General features: G+C 44.9%; 1 long non-coding RNA gene across 1 annotated transcript in view; it reads left to right on the top strand.

The window, feature by feature from the left end:
• The window catches only part of LOC141408966 (uncharacterized), a 51522-nt gene that overhangs the window by 975 nt on the left and 33557 nt on the right, over nt 1-16990 (top strand). The window lies entirely within an intron of this gene.

Below are 16990 nucleotides of genomic sequence, written 5' to 3'. Positions count from 1 at the left end.
CTGGAGCCAGACACGTCCCTTCTCCCACAGGTGGTTCTTTTCTCCTCTCATCCTCCATCCCCTTCTGTTTTCTTTCTAAGCTAACGCCAGTCCCTGGAGCCTCCTTTCTCCTGGCCTGAGAAAATTTATTTCAGCCTGTACTGTCTTTCCCGATTATCCTACCTGGAGAAACACAGCTGTACTTTTAGCAGGAACAGAGACCAGGGACTAGTTCGGAATAGTTATTTTAGCTAGAGGTACAGTTTGGACATGGCTTATTTTAAGATAAAATACAGTGTATCAGTATTAATGTGGCGATTTTGGGATCCCAGGATGTGATCTATGAAGTGAGAGACCTGTGTTGTCATTTTGCCTCTGTTTTGCCATCACTCACCGCAGCAGTGATACTTGGCAAAGAAACCATGTGTGCGCTGTTGGACTCCCCCAGTGAACTAGAGGGGTTTGCTTACTGCTTCGAACGTGGGGCTTCATACAGAACTTGGCAAACCGTAAAGACTTAAGACGTAATTGCTGAATGAGTGAATGAATTAATGATGGGGGCAGCCTTCACGCTCAGTGAGGACACCTGTCAGGCTTCTCAACATTCATGAGAGATGGTGGCCCCCGTTTCTTGTATTCATGATTTCTAAAACTTCCAGGTTTGACTGGGCACAGTGGCTCATGCCTGTAATCCCAGCACTTTGAAAGGCTGAGGAGAGCGGATCACTTGAGGTCAGGAGTTTGAGACCAGCCTGGCCAACATGGTGAACCCCCGTCTCTACCAAAAATAAAACAATTAGCCAGGCGTGGTGATGGTGGTGGTGTGCACCTGTAATCCCCACTACTCAGGAGGCTGAGGCGGGAGAATCAGAGAATAGCTTGAACCTGGGAGGGAGAGGTTACAATGAGCCGAGATCATGACACTGCACTCCAGCCTGGGTGGCAGAGCGAGAATCCATCTCAAAAAAAAAAAAAAAAAAAAAAAAACTTCCAGATTTGCCGCCTCCAATACCACCATGGCAGACAGGCCTCTTCAGGCCCCTATGAGGGGAGTTTGTCTGCCCTCAAGTTCTTTGCAATGTGCCAACCTAGAGACAATTTATCAAGTTAGATTTTCAGAAGGCTGCAAATCTGGTCCTGCTCATTTAGCACATCCAAGGGTTTGATGCAATGAGCTGCTTTCACATCGTATCCTTGAATTTTATCAAATGCTCTTTTGGGAAAGGTCACATAAAAACTGCACCTGCTGTAAAAGCATTACTCATTGATTTCTCAGTGTCTCATATATAATGATAAATTTATTTCAGAGTTGTGTGTATGTCCTTGGACAAGATATTTAACCTCTTTGGGCTTCAGTTCTTGTATGTGAACAACTGGAATGATAGTGTCTACTGTACATGGTTGTTGTGAGGATAAGAAATAATGTATTTAAGTCACATAATTGTGCCAGGTACGCGGTACCCAGTAGGGGTATTCAATAGTTTTTTTTCTTCTTCATTTTTTGAGATGGTGTACAATGGCACGCTCTTGGTTCACTGCAACCTCCGCCTCCCAGGTTCAAGTGATTCTCCTGCCTCAGCCTCCCAAGTAGCTGGGATTACAGGTGTGCACCACCACGCCCAGCTAATTTGTTTTTGTATTTTTAGTAGAGATGGGTTTTCACCATGTTGGCCAGGCTGGTCTTGAACTCCTGACCTCAAGTGACCACCCTGCCTCGGCCTCCCAAAGTGCTGGGATTACAGGTGTGAGCCACAGGGATGGCCTCAATAAAGTTACTAATAATAACTGTGATGATGATGATTATGCTTCTCTTTTGTTTTTGACTGTCCCTGGGAAAGAGCAAACTAGGAAGAATAGCAACCACGCTAACCAAAAGGGATGACTGCTGCTATGACTGAACATTGTCAGTTTTGAGATTTGCGGTGTGTGAATCCCTGTTGCATGGGCCTGTGTTTTGAGAGTGTCTTCATCCTCACCCATGGGCCTCATATTTTGACTACTCCATCTCTACTATGGAAGGCAACAGTCTCCTATTTCCTCTCACAACCAAACACCGAAACCAACACATACAGATGCTTGTTTTCTTTTGATGAGGCTACATCCCCAAAAACCCAACATAAGTCAACATCATGAAGTGGAAAATGCATTTAATACCCCAGACATCCATCAAGTGGAAACATTTTAAATCCAAGCATCGTAGGTCGGGTATTGTCTGTTTATTTTATTTTATTTTATCTATTTTTTATTATTATACTTTAAGTTCTAGGGTACATGTGCATAACGTGCAGGTTTGTTACATATGTATACTTGTGCCATGTTGGTGTGCTGCACCCATCAGCTCGTCATTTACATCAGGTATAACTCCCAATGCAATCCCTCCTCCCTCCCCCCTCCCCATGATACGCCCCAGTGTGTGATGTTCCCCTTCCTGAGTCCAAGTGATCTCATTGTTCAATTCCCACCTATGAGTGAGAACATGCGGTGTTTGGTTTTCTGTTGTGATAGTTTGCTGAGAATGATGGTTTCTAGCTGCATCCATGTCCCTACAAAGGACACAAACTCATCCTTTTTTATGGCTGCATAGTATTCCATGGTGTATATGTGCCACATTTTCTTAATCTAGTCTGTCACTGATGGACATTTGGGTTGATTCCAAGTCTTTGCTATTGTGAATAGTGCCGCAATAAACATACGTGTGCATGTGTCTTTATATCAGCATGATTTATAATCCTTTGGGTATATACCCAGTAATGGGATGGCTGGGTCATATGGTACTTCTAGTTCTAGATCCTTGAGGAATCGCCATACTGTTTTCCATAATGGTTGAACTAGTTTACAATCCCACCAACAGTGTAAAAGTGTTCCTATTTCTCCACATCCTCTCCAGCACCTGTTGTTTCCTGACTTTTTAATGATTGCCATTCTAACTGGTGTGAGATGGTATCTCATTGTGGTTTTGATTTGCATTTCTCTGATGGCCAGTGATGATGAGCATTTTTTCAAGTGTCTGTTGGCTGTATGAATGTCTTCTTTTGAGAAGTGCCTGTTCATATCCTTTGCCCACTTTTTGATGGTGTGCTTTGTTTTTTTCTTGTAAATTTGTTTGAGTTCTTGTAGGTTCTGGATATTAGCCCTTTGTCAGATGAGTAGATTGCAAACAGTTTCTCCCATTCTGTAGGTTGCCTGTTCACTCTGATGGTAGTTTCTTTTGCTGTGCAGAAGCTCTTTAGTTTAATTAGATCCCATTAGTCAATTCTGGCTTTTGTTGCCGTTGCTTTTGGTGTTTTAGACATGAAGTCTTTGCCCATGCCTATGTCCTGAATGGTATTACCTAGGTTTTCTTCTAGGGTTTTTATGGTGTTATGTCTAACATTTGAGTCTCTAATCCATCTTGAATTAATTTTCGTATAAGGAGTAAGGAAAGGATCCAGTATCAGCTTTCTACTTATGGCTAGCCAATTATCCCAGCACCATTTATTCAATAGGGAATCCTTTCCCCATTTCTTGTTTTTCTGAGGTTTGTCAAAGATCAGATGGCTGTAGATGTGTGGTATTATTTCTGAGGACTCTGTTCTGTTGCATTGGTCTATATCTCTGTTTTGGTACCAGTACTATGCTGTTTTGGTTACTGTAGCCTTGTAGTCTAGTTTGAAGTGAGGTAGCGTGATGCCTCCAGCTTTGTTCTTTTCACTTAGGATTGTCTTGGAGATGCAGGCTCTTTTTTGGTTCCATATGAACTTTAAAGCAGTTTTTTCCAATTCTGTGAAGAAACTCATTGGTAGCTTGATGGGGATGGCATTGAATCTATAAATTACCTTGGGCAATATGGCCATTTTCACGATATTGATTCTTCCTATCCATGAGCATGGTATGTTCTTCCATTTGTTTGTGTCCTCTTTGATTTCACTGAGCAGTGGTTTGTAGTTCTCCTTGAAGAGGTCCTTTACATCCCTTGTAAGTTGGATTCCTAGGTATTTTATTCTCTTTGAAGCAATTGTGAATGGAAGTTCATTCCTGATTTGGCTCTCTGTTTGTCTGTTACTGGTGTATAAGAATGCTTGTGATTTTTGCACATTAATTTTGTATCCTGAGACTTTGCTGAAGTTGCTTATCAGCTTAAGGAGATTTTGGGCTGAGACAATGGGGTTTTCTAAATATACAATCATGTCATCTGCAAACAGGGACAATTTGACTTCTTCTTTTCCTAACTGAATACCCTTGATTTCTTTCTCTTGCCTGATTGCCCTAGCCAGAACTTCCAACACTATGTTGAGTAGGAGTGGTGAGAGAGGGCATCCCTGTCTTGTGCCAGTTTTCAAAGAGAATTTTTCCAGTTTTTGCCCATTCAATATGATATTGGCTGTGGGTTTGTCATAAATAGCTCTTGTGATTTTGAGATACATTCCATCAATACCGAATTTATTGAGCATTTTTAGCATGAAGGGCTGTTGAATTTTGTCAAAGGCCTATTCTGCATGTATTGAGATAATCATGTGGTTTTTGTCTTTGGTTCTGTTTATATGCTGGATTATGTTTATTAATTTGCATATGTTGAACCAGCCTTGCATCCCAGGGATGAAGCCCACTTGATCATGGTGGATAAGTTTTGATGTGCTGATGGATCCAGTTTGCCAGTATTTTATTGAGGATTTTTGCATCAATGTTCATCAGGGATATTGGTCTAAAATTCTCTTTTTTTGTTGTGTCTCTGCCAGGCTTTGGTGTCAGGATGATGTTGGCCTCATAAAATGAGTTAGGGAGGATTCCCTCTTTTTAATTGATTGGAATAGTTTCAGAAGGAATGGTACCAGCTCCTCCTTGTACCTCTGGTAGAATTCAGCTGTGAATCCATCTGGTCCTGGACTTTTTTTGGTTGGTAGGCTATTAATTATTGCCTCAATTTCAGAGCCTGCTATTGGTCTATTCAGGAATTCAGCTTCTTCCTGGTTTAGTCTTGGGAGAGTGTAAGTGTCCAGGAAACTAACCATTTCTTCTAGATTTTCTAGTTTATTTGCGTAGAGGTGTTTATAGTATTCTCTGATGGTAGTTTGTATTTCTGTGGGGTCGGTGGTGATATCCCCTTTCTCATTTTTTATTGCATCTATTTGATTCTTTTCTCTTTTTTTCTTTATTAGTCTTGCTAGCAGTCTATCAATTTTGTTGATCTTTTCAAAAAACCAACTCCTGGATTCATTGATTTTTTTTTTTTTTTTTTTTTTTTTTTTTTTTTTGGAGGGTGTTTTGTGTCTCTATCTCCTTCAGTTCTGCTCTGATCTTAGTTATTTCTTGCCTTCTGGTAGCTTTTGAATGTGTTTGCTCTTGCTTCTCTAGTTCTTTTAATTGTGCTGTTAGAGTGTCAATTTTAGATCTTTCCAGCTTTCTCTTGTGTGCATTTAGTGCTATAAATTTCCCTCTACACACTGCTTTAAATGTGTCCCAGAGATTCTGGTATGTTGTATCTTTGTTCTCATTGGTTTCAAAGAACATCTTTATTTCTGCCTTCATTTCGTTATGTACCCAGTAGTCGTTCAGGAGCAGGTTGTTCAGTTTCCATGTAGTTGAGCGGTTTTGATTGAGTTTCTTAGTCCTGAGTTCTAGTTTGATTGCACTGTGGTCTGAGAGACAGTTTGTTATAATTTGTGTTCTTGTACATTTGCTGAGGAGTGCTTTACTTCCAATTATGTGGTCAGTTTTGGAATAAGTGTGATGTGGTGCTGAGAAGAATGTATATTCTGTTGATTTGGGGTGGAGAGTTCTATAGATGTCTATTAGGTCTGCTTGCTGCAGAGATGAGTTCAGTTCCCGTATATCCTTGTTAACTTTCTGTCTCGTTGATCTGTCTAATGTTGACAGTGGGATGTTGAAGTCTCCCATTATTATTGTATGGGAGTCTAAGTCTCTTTGTATGTCTTTAAGGACTTGCTTTATGAATCTGGGTGCTCCTGTATTGGGTGCATATATATTTAGGATAGTTAGCTCTTCCTGTTGAATTGGTCCCTTTACCATTATGTAATGGCCTTCTTTGTCTCTTTTGATCTTTGATGGTTTAAAGTCTGTTTTATCAGAGACTAGTATTGCAACCCCTGCCTTTTTTTGTTCTCCATTTGCTTGGTAGATCTTCCTCTATCCCTTTATTTTGAGTCTATGTATATCTCTGCATGTGAGATGGGTCTCCTGAATACAGCACACTGATGGGTCTTGACTCTTTATCCAGTTTGCCAGTCTGTGTCTTTTAATTGGACCATTTAGTCCATTTACATTTAAGGTTAATATTGTTATGTATGAACTTGATCCTGCCATTATGATATTAACTGGTTATTTTGCTCGTTAGTTGATGCAGTTTCTTCCTAGCCTTGATGGTCTTTACATTTTGGCATGTTTTTGCAATGGCTGGTACTGGTTGTTCCTTTCCATGTTTAGTACTTCCTTCAGGGTCTCTTATAAGGCAGGCCTAGTGGTTACAAAATCTCTAAGCATTTGCTTATCTGTAAAGGATTTTATTTCTCCTTCACTTATGAAACTTAGTTTGGCTGGATATGAAATTCTGGGTTTAAAATTCTTTAAGAATGTTGAATATTGGCCCCCACTCTCTTCTGGCTTGTAGAGTTTCTGCCAAGAGATCTGCTGTTAGTCTGATGGGCTTCCCTGTGTGGGTAACCCGACTTGTCTCTCTGGCTGCCCTTAAGATTTTTTCCTTCATTTCAACTTTGGTGTATCTGGCAATTATGTGTCTTGGAGTTGCTCTTCTCGAGGAGTATCTTTGTGGCGTTCTCTGTATTTCCTGAATTTGAATGTTGGGCTAGGTTGGGGAAGTTCTCCTGGATGATATCCTGAAGAGTGTTTTCCAACTTGGTTCCATTTTCCCCCTCACTTTCAGGTACCCCAATCAGACATAAATTTGTTCTTTTTACATAATCCCATACTTCTTGCAGGCTTTGTTCATTTCTTTCTCTTCTTTTTTCTTTAGATTTCTCTTCTCCCTTATTTCATTCATTTAATCCTCAATCGCTGATACTTTCTTCCAGTTGGTCGAGTCAGTTACTGAAGCTTGTGCATTTGTCACGTATTTCTCATGTCATGGTTTTCATCTCTGTCAGTTTGTGTATGGCCTTCTCTGCATTAATTATTCTAGTTATCAATTCTTCCACTCTTTTTTCAAGATTTTTAGTTTCTTTGCGCTGGGTACGTAATTCCTCCTTTAGCTCTGAGAAGTTTGATGGACTGGAGCCTTCTTCTCTCATCTCGTCAAAGTCATTCTCCATCCAGCTTTGATCCAATGCTGGCGATGAGCTGCAGTCCTTTGCAGGGGGAGATGCGCTCTTATTTTTTGAATTTCCAGCTTTTCTGCCCTGCTTTTTCCCCATCTCTGTGGTTTTATCTGCCTCTGGTCTTTGATGATGGTGACGTATTGATGGGGTTTTGGTGTGGGTGTCCTTCCTGTTTGTTAGTTTTCCTTCTACCAGTCAGGACCCTCAGCTGTAGGTCTGTTGGAGATTACTTGAGGTCTACTCCAGACCCTGTTTGCCTGGGTATCAGCAGCAGAGGCTGCAGAAGATAGAATATTGCTGAACAGCAAGTGTACCTGTCTGATTCTTGCTTTGGAAGCTTCCTCTCAGGGGTGTACTCCACCGTGTGAGGTGTGGGGTGTCGGTCTGCCCCTAATGGGGGATGTCTCCCAGTTAGGCTACTCAGGGGTCAGGGACCCACTTGAGCAGGCAGTCTGTCCGTTCTCAGATCTCAACCTCCGTGTTGGGAGATCCACTGCTCTCTTCAAAGCTGTTAGAGTCGTTTGCCTCTGCAGAGGTTTCTGCTCCTTTGTTGTTGTTGTTGTTGTTGTTTTGCTGTGCCCTGTCCCCAGAGGTGGAGTCTCCAGAGACAGGCAGGCCTCCTTGAGCTGCTGTGAGCTCCACCCAGTTGGAGCTTCCCAGCAGCTTTGTTTACCCACTTAAGCCTCAGCAGTGGTGGGGGCCCCTCCCCCAGCCTCGCTCCTGCCTTGCGGTTAGATCGCAGACTGCTGTGCTAGCAATGAGGGAGGCTCTGTGGGCGTGGGACCCTCCCGGCCAGGTGTGGGATATAATCTCCTGGTGTGCCTGTTTGCTAAGATCCTTGGTAGAGTGCAGTATTGGGGTGGGAGTTACCCGATTTTCCAGGTGTTGTATGTCTCAGTTTCTCTGGCTAGGAAAAGGGATTCCCTTCCCCCTTGTGCTTCCCAGGTGAGGCAAAGCCTCCCCCTGCTTCAGCTCTCGCTGGTCGGGCTGCAGCAGCTGACCAGCACCGATTGTCTGGCACTCCCTAGTGAGATGAACCCAGTACCTCAGTTGAAAATGCAGAAATCACCTGTGTTCTGTGTCGCTCGCACTGGGAGCTGGAGACTGGAGCTGTTCCTGTTTGGCCATCTTTCTCTGCCCCCCTCAGGTATTGTCTGTTTATAAAAACTGCTGCTGCAGATGCACCCTCCTAGATCCCTCGCCTGCTGAGAGCTCCTGGGCCTCTGGGCAGCCAGCCCCACTCCACCCTCCTTTGGTCCCCAAAACAATTACCTGTAGGGGACCCAGGCTTCCTACTCTCACTTTCTGCTTTGTCTCTGGGGACTCTCTCCTTTAGTGTCAACCCAGCAATGCATTTAAATGCTGGTTTTTGTATTTGATCCAATGTTCTAGTTGTTCCATTTGGGTATGGCATCTAAGCCTTCTGGTCCACTCCATAGCCTGAAGTAGAGGAGGCTTTTTTTTTTTTTTTTTTTTTTTTTTTTTTTTTTTTTTTTTTGACAGGATCTTACTCTGTTGTCCAGACTGGAGTGCAGTAGCATGAACCTGGTTCACTGCAATCTCTGCCTCCTGGGTTCAAGCAATCTTTCCTCCTCAGCCTCCCAAGCAGCTGGGAGTACAGGTGTGTGCCACCACACCTGGTTAATTTTTGTATTTTTAGTAGAGATGGGGTTTCGCCATGTTGACCAGGCTAGTCTCAAACTCCTAACCTAGGTGATATGCCCGTCTTGGCCTCCCAAAGTGCTGGGATTACAGGCACAAACCACCACGCCTGGCCAAGGATTTTTCCAAATACCCCTTGGATAAACCACTTTTCTGCTTCAGTTACCAAGAGCTGATTTTCTTTGTTTCTAGCTGATGGAGGACAGACCCTGTCTCCAAGGACAAAATCCTCTGGGTTTGGCAGATGGTCTACCCAGCTTCCCAGCGTGTTCTGGGCCTGACGTTTCAGCTCCCAGGCAGCCCTGCTGGTATAGCTCCTGAACCTGGGCACCCACCACCCCACTTCAGATCATGCAGGGTGGGTGCCTGGAGCCTTGAAGTTCTCTCTGCATCCTGCCAGCTTCCAGCCCTAGCCTGGCACGCAGACCTCTGGCCATAGCCCACAAAGGACTTTGGGGCAGGCTCACAGGGGGTTCCTTTCATCCATGCAACCCCGGGTAGAAAGCCAGAGTTTGGGGTAATCACTCCCCAGCAACCAACCCCCCACCCCCACCGACCTCTCAGGACTGGACAGGGGCAGGGACACACAGCAGCTGGGGCCGAGGGTCTCTTGCAGGAGCTTTGTGATGGAATCTGTTTCTGTCGGCAGAACTAAGCCAGTAGCTCCCGACTACCTCAAGTAGACGTCCATTCAGATCTCAGCTTTGTTGAACCACCCAGGCACAGGGGAAGAGTTACTTTAGTTGGGTTCATGACGCCCCTGGCTGTGCACCCACCCTGCCTTTGGCCACCCTGGCTACTTTTAGCTGCAGCATCCTGAGTTTGGGGACTTGGGACTATCTCTTCCGGGGCTTCCCAGTCCTCTCTTCTCTGGAAGACAGATGCCAGGTCTTAATCAGGTTGATTTTCGAATTTCAGGAACAAGTAACATTTCAAAAACATCCTGGGCACTGAATTTACTTGAACAAGAAAGACATGAATAGCGATCACCTACGGTTTCCATACTTTCATCTGAGAGGAAACTTTCAGCACATACAAAAGTCATAACCTCAGAATAAACACAATGGGGTGATTTAGGCACTGGGACAATCTCGCTCTATGGCCCTTATCGGTCTAATTTCTCGTTAGACCAAGGGCATCTTTGTCCTGGGCCCTCAGATCAGGGTTGAGAACGGCTGGTCTAATGACACAAGGGATGCTAGGCAGCCCACCCGTCTGCCCCTGGGGGAGCGTTTGTATCTGCAGCAGGGTTAATTCTCTGTGTTGTCTTAACCAGCCACTGGGTGCCCAGGTTCAACATTATCTCTGGGTGTGTCTTTGAGGCTGTTTCTTCATGGGATTCGCACTCTGTAAGGTGGTGCTACTGCCGGGCGTCATGGCTCATGCCTGTAATCCAGCACTTTGGGAGGCTGAGGTGGATGGATCACCTGAGGTCAGGAGTTTAAGACCATCCTGGCCCACATGGTGAAACCCCATTTCTACTAAAAATAAAAAAATTAGCCAGACATGGTGGTGCACAGCTGTAAAGTCAGCTACTCAGGAGGCTGAGGCAGGAGAATCAGAGAATTGCTTGAACTGGGGAGGTGGAGGTTACGGTGAGCTGAGATTGTGCCACTGCACTCCAGCCTGTGCAACAGAGTGAGACTCTGTCAATCCCAAGTGTGGGCGGACATCAGCCCCTCCACGGAGGCCTGAATCCAACAAAAAGGTGGAACGAGGAGGGAGCTGCCCCTTTGCCTCCCACCTGTCTGCTTGAGCTGGGATATCTCATCTCGCCTTCTCCAGCGCGCAGACTAAGATCAACACCTTCAGCTCCGGTGGTTCTCAGGCCTTCGGGCTCAGGAGGAACCACACGACTGGCTTTCCTGGGTCTCTGGCCAGCAGATCGTGAAACCTCTCAGCCTCTGTAACTGTGAACCAGTTCCTTATCAAGCCTGTCTCTCTCTCTATATGTGTGTGTGTGTGTGTGTGTATGTATATATTTATATGTGGGCATGTATGTCTATGTGTGTATATATGAGTTCACGTGTATATATATGTATATATTTGTGTGTATATGCATATATGTGCATCTGTGTGTATATATATGTATGTGTATATACGTATATATTTATGTGTCTATATATGTGTGTGTGTATATGTATATAGATATTCTACGACAGCTCTGTTTCTCTGGGGGACGCTAATACAGTCTTTCTCATCCCAAACTCCCCTCCCCCACCAACCCCTCCTCACGGGCCTGCAACCCCTCTCCACCCTTGTCCTAACTGGTCTGGGTGTTCATTAGGGCAGGGGAGCAGGATGGGGACCCTGCCACCTACCACCCATGTGGTTGGCCTGGGACAGGGGTCATGACCTCTTTGGGCATGAGTTTCCCAGTAGGATAATAGAGGTGGGTGAATGAGTTGGCCTCTGCGGCCCCTCAGTAACCTTGGGCTAAAGGCTTCTCTCCTCAGGCCCGGGGCCTGTCACCCGGCCTGCCCCTGGGAGGCAGAGCTTGACTCTTCCCCAGGCCTCTGTCAGCCTGAGGGGAGCTGGCTCTGGTCTGTCCTTCCCAGCATTCCTGGCCTCCAGCTGCAAAAGCCCCTCTGCCTTCAGAACCATTCCTGGGGGAAGTTCTTGCCACCAGAGGGGAGGGAAGTACAGTGGCATCTGAGCCTCTAACCACCCCTTTCCCTACCAGGTTTTTGGCTCTAGATGCAGGGGTGTCCAATCCGTTGGCTGCCCTGGGCCACACACACATACACAAACACTAATGATAGCTGACGACCTGAAAAAACAATTACAAAAAAAAAAAAAAAAAGGAACTATAGCATTTTAAGAAAGTTTACGAATTCGTGTTGAGCTGCATTCAAAGCCATCCTGGGCCACGTGCGGCCTATAGACCACAGGTTGTTCAAACTTGCTCTAGAGGCAAACGGAATACAGTTCATTTCTCCAAAAGAACAATCACGGCCAGGTGCAGTGGCTCATGCCTATAATCCCAGCACTTTGGGAGGCCAAGGTGGGTGGATCACCTGAAGTCAGGAGTTCGAGACCAGTCTGGCTAACATGGTGAAACCCTGTCTTGACTAAAAATACAGGCTGGGCATGGTGGCACATGCCTGTAGTCCCAGCTACTTGGGAGACTGCGGCAGAATTGGTTGAACCCAGGAGGTGGAGGTTGCAGTGACCCCAGATGGCCCCATTGCACTCCAGCCTGGGTGACAGAGCGAGACTCCATCTCAAAAAAAAAAAAAAAAAACAAAAAAAACAATCACTCAGAGAAAGGCCCGGCCCGGCTGAGAAGAGAGCTGGCTTTCCCAGTGATGTCAAGTAGCTTCCTGTTTTTGTTTCTGTGCTGACTGGGAAGGTACATTACAAAAAACAGAACTCAATTAAACAAAATGTTTCTTACTAGGTGGTAAACTGAACCTAAATGCAAATTTATGCTGCTGGCCCAGGTTCCCCCACAGAGAACATAGATTTTATAGAAAAAGAGCTCCAGATCCTCCTGGGAGGTTCGACTGTGTCATAAAAACTCCAATTGAGGCCTGAGGGCTTCATTATTTAGTAGTGAAACCTTAGTTATGTGGTACCTTATGATTTGCAAATAATGTGAAATCCACATTCTATTGTATCTATTGCACATCTGAAGAAATTGAGCCTCAGAAAGGTTAGAGGACTTTCCCAGTGCCACAGAGCTGGTGAGCAGGGGAGTTGGGACACAGACCCAGGACTCCAAGTTCCAAGCTGGTATTTTTTAAGAGGTGGGATCTTTTAGGAGGTTGATTAGCACATGAGGGTGGAGCCCTCAGGAATGGGATTAGTGCCTTTGTAAAAGCGACCCAAAGGAGTTTGTCTTTTCCACCATGTGAGAACATAGAAGGTGTCATCTATGGATAATGAGCCCTCACTGAACACCAGATCTGCTAGCCTTGATCTTGGACTTCCCAGCCTCCAGAATCATGAGAAATACATTTCTGTTTATAAATTACCCAGTTTCTGGTTTTTTTATAGTTGCACTAAGGTGCTAAAGGAGGGGTATGTACAAGCTGTGTATAGACAGCAGGGTACCTACTGGATAGTGGAGGAGAGGCTGCCTGGAGGAGGCGGCACTGGGGCCAGGCTGTCACCAGAAGAAAAGTGCCCATTGGGACATGGCAGCCAAGGTAGTAGACCTAAAAAGCACTGGAGAAAGGGATGAGTGGCAATGGTGGTCCCAAATTCAGATGATGGGCAGACAAATTCAGAGTGGTGACTAAGAGCCAGTGCTTTTAAAAAATTTTTTTTTAAAAGTGAACTTCTTTTTATTAAAGTGTAACATAGACACAAAAACGTGTGAAATCATCATTACACAGCTCAACGATTGTTCACAGAGTGGACCCATCTTTGTAACACCCCTAGCTCTGAGATAGAGTCCAACACTCCAGAATAACATTCCAGTACCCCCAAATCCCCTCATGGCCCTTACCAGTCACTACCTCTGGCCAGAAGTAGCCACCATTCTGATTCTTAACAGCATATATCAGTGTCTGGATTTTTAAAAAAACTCAACAGGTATATTTGATTAGGAACAAAGTTGACAAGAGCATTGTTTTCCATGTGTGTTGACAGATGGAAAAAGCATTTCTTTTGGAACTATATCTAAATGTGGGATTATGGAGTCATACATAGGCTAGGAATATGCTTAGTTTCCTAACAAATTTGGAATATGTTACATTTTTCTAAGCAAGGGTGGAGAGCTGGGGCAGGGAGCTGTATGACTTAAGGGTTATTTGATTTGATCTCGAGTATAAAAAACAAATAAATAATTAAATACAGCTTTGATCAATGTAAGGGGGAGAGAATAGTGTTTATTGGTCATTGACTAAAGCAAACATCCAGAATTGGGACATCTGTAAATATGAGGGCAATTTAGGTTCCCAGAAGCTTGTGGCTGGCATACAAGTGCACATGCTCTTTCATTTCTCGTGGCTTTATTCTTACCTATTGCAAATAGGTCTTCTCTACGATGGAGAACAGGGTTGCTAGTAGTCCCCAATTTCTTATTGATTAGGTTAGTGACTCTGGAAGAAAAAGACTTTTCTTTCTGACTTCAAAATATAAAAATTTTCAAAAGGGCTCTCATTGGCCCAACAACTCAGGTCATGTACAACCCTGACCAATCATTGAGGTCCCAGAAATGAAGGTGACATGGTTGGCCAGGCCTGAGTCCAGGAAGTTCCAGGGATCTGGTGGTACAATTGGCAGTCCTACTAAATCACATGATGAAAAGAGAAGTTTCCCACAGGAAGATCCGTGGCAGGTAAATAGGGAAAGGGATGCTGAGCAGATGAGGCTAATCCATGATCACCAGACGGTGGGAGGAAATGACCATCTGCTGAATTCTGCCGGGAGCCAGGTGCTTTAGTAGGTGCTTGGCATTTGTTATGTATTTTGATACTCAAAACAATGCTTAATGTAGCTATTGTGCCTATTTTAACTGATGAGGGTGCCAACAAGTTATTCTCAGAGTGAAGAGCCCAGTTACTGGATTTTGTTCTTAGGCAGTTTGAATGGGCTGCAACACCAGAAGCTCTTACCCCAGATCATCTGTCAGCTCTGTTTTCTTCCCACTGAATTGATGTGGGTCAAGGGCAGTAATTAAAATTTTAAAATATTCCCTCTTTTGGTGCTTATTGGAAATTGATTCTCTGAACCTTGATGGAATAGGCCCATGATTGAGGTGGTACTTGGAGCAGGAGGTTCCCTGGCAGGCACTGTCATGCAGGCTGGGAAAGGGTGACATGAAGCTGTGGGCCCTGGAGCAATGAGAAGAGGGAAGTTTGGGGGCTCTGGACCATCTCAGCCAACTTTGTCATTCTGCTTAGGGATGTGGTGTTTGTCTGCTTATCTATACATTCCACAAATCACATTTGTTGAGAATCTACTCTGAATCCAACACTGCCTTAAGGATTTAAGCTTTGTGTTGCCCACGAAGCTCATAGCCACATGGAGGAAAGATGTGAGTTACAATAATGCACTGCTCAGCGCTGTGCCAGGCCCACCAGGGGTGAGGAGGCTAAGGCAGTGGTCAGGGAAGACTTCCCCGAGCAGGGAGCCTCTAAGTGTAAGTAGGAATGTTACCATGTTGTAATTTACTTTAAAATATCCAGTATAGACATGTGATGTGTTAATTTATACTGCATCCTAGGGATAGTCAGTTGCCCTAATCAGAAATATACATTTCAGAAAGGTGTCATTCCAATACTCCAGCTTTCTAATCCTAAAGAAACTGGAAGCTTTATGAGTTAGGATAGTAAATACTAGAAATGGCTTTTCAGCAGGGGAAATTATTGGCATCTAAGTTAGCTTAATGGATGATAGACATGTTCTTTTGTTGATGGAATTAATGATGCTAAATATACATATAAATTCAGTATCGCTGGCTAAAGTATTTGAACTTTCCTACCTCTCCATAACCAGGGTTTAACAGCCTACTGAGGCCTTTAGCAAATACTCTTAGGGTGGTGCCCAGGGCTTGATAGCTGGATGATTGGGTTGGAGGATTTAGACTGCTGATGGCATTACAAGGCTCATGGGATGCTATTTCTAGAATATTTGTGCATCTGCTTTAAGCGTACCTTTCGAAATGTAAAATGGTTTTGAGATCACATAAAAAATCCAAGCTCTGGATTTCACCAAACTCACAGAAGATCTTGCCTGCTTACTAAAATGTGTTTCATTTAAAAGTATCCCAGCCAGGCGCAGTGGCTCACGCCTGTAATCACAGCACTTTGGGAGGCTGAGGCGGGCAGATCACTTGAGGTCAGAAGTTCAAGACCAGCCTGGCCAACATGACAAAACCCCATCTCTACTAAGAATTAAAAAAACTAGCTGGGCATGGTGGTGTGTGCCTCTAATCCCAGCTACTTGGGAGGCTGAGCTAGGAGGGTTGCTTGAACCCAGGCGGCAGAGGTTGCAGTGAGCCAAGATTCCACCACTGCACTCCAGCCTGGGGAAACAGAGCGATACTCTGTCTCAATTAAAAAAAAAAAAAAAAAGATATCTCCACACATAGCAGAGACTGTTTCTAAAAGTTGTTTTCATCATGAAATAGTGAAGATGTGGTGTTTTGGGGGCTAACTTTACCTGCCAAAAAAGACTGTGCATGACCAAATTGGTTTAGGTCCATCTGCAACAAGGAAGCAGGCAAGTGGCGCAAGCAGAGAGGGGCCCCCTGGCAGGAGGAAGCTGAGAGTCAGGTGCAAGAGAGTTCTCAGGGACTTGCAAAAAGGCAGGTTTACCAGGGGTGCTAGCTGCTGGGGGCGTTTCCTGAAGGACTTCCGCGCTTTACTGAGCTTAGAAATTTATCCCTCAAATCAGTGTTGTTGAAAATGTGCCCAAGAAGTGCCTGGGGTGGGAGGGGAGGTGGTGGGACTCTAGAGTCTGCTTTTACAAATAAGCTCCCTGGGGATTTTCAACCCAGCAGAGTTTAAGAATACCATTTTAAGCCATTGGTGTTGGTTTTTCGATGTGCCCAAGAAGTGCCTGGGGTGGGAGGGGAGGCGGTGGGACTCTAGAGTCTGCTTTTACAAATAAGCTCCCCGGGGATTTTCAACCCAGCAGAGTTTAAGAATACCATTTTTTAAGCCATTGGTGTTGGTTTTTCGAAGTGCTGGGAGGCACCAGGGGGCACAGGCTGGCGGGGAGGGAGATGACTGGATGGGTGCCTCCGCAGCAGGGCAGAGCATGGATGGGAGGGTACAGGTCAGAGGTCAGGAGGTTTCTGGATAGTCCAGATGACAGTGCTGGAAAGGGCAGGGGCAGTTTCAAAAGACACTTTAGGTAGTGATCAGTCAGTTGGCTGGAGTGCCTGGTAGGAGGGCTGGGTGAGGGAGCCAGCGGGGCAGATGACTGACAGATTTCTGGTGTGGGGATAGGATGGAGAGTAAGAGCAGCAAACCTTCCTTAGGCTACTGTTGGGTCTGCCCCTGGGTTCTGGGAATGCAGATGGAAGCACGGCCTGCAGTTCTGTCATTCTCTGGGCCTGTCTGGGCCACTGGCCCAACCACCCATGCCAATCTATGTGACTGAACCCCCCTTAGTCCACTCGTGGC

This window comes from Macaca fascicularis, chromosome 17 (genome assembly GCF_037993035.2).
Source record: "Macaca fascicularis isolate 582-1 chromosome 17, T2T-MFA8v1.1".
In the NCBI taxonomy this organism is placed as follows: domain Eukaryota; kingdom Metazoa; phylum Chordata; class Mammalia; order Primates; family Cercopithecidae; genus Macaca; species Macaca fascicularis.
The sequence above is the reverse complement of the archived record's forward strand: the minus strand, read 5'-3'. Positions and strand labels throughout refer to the sequence as shown.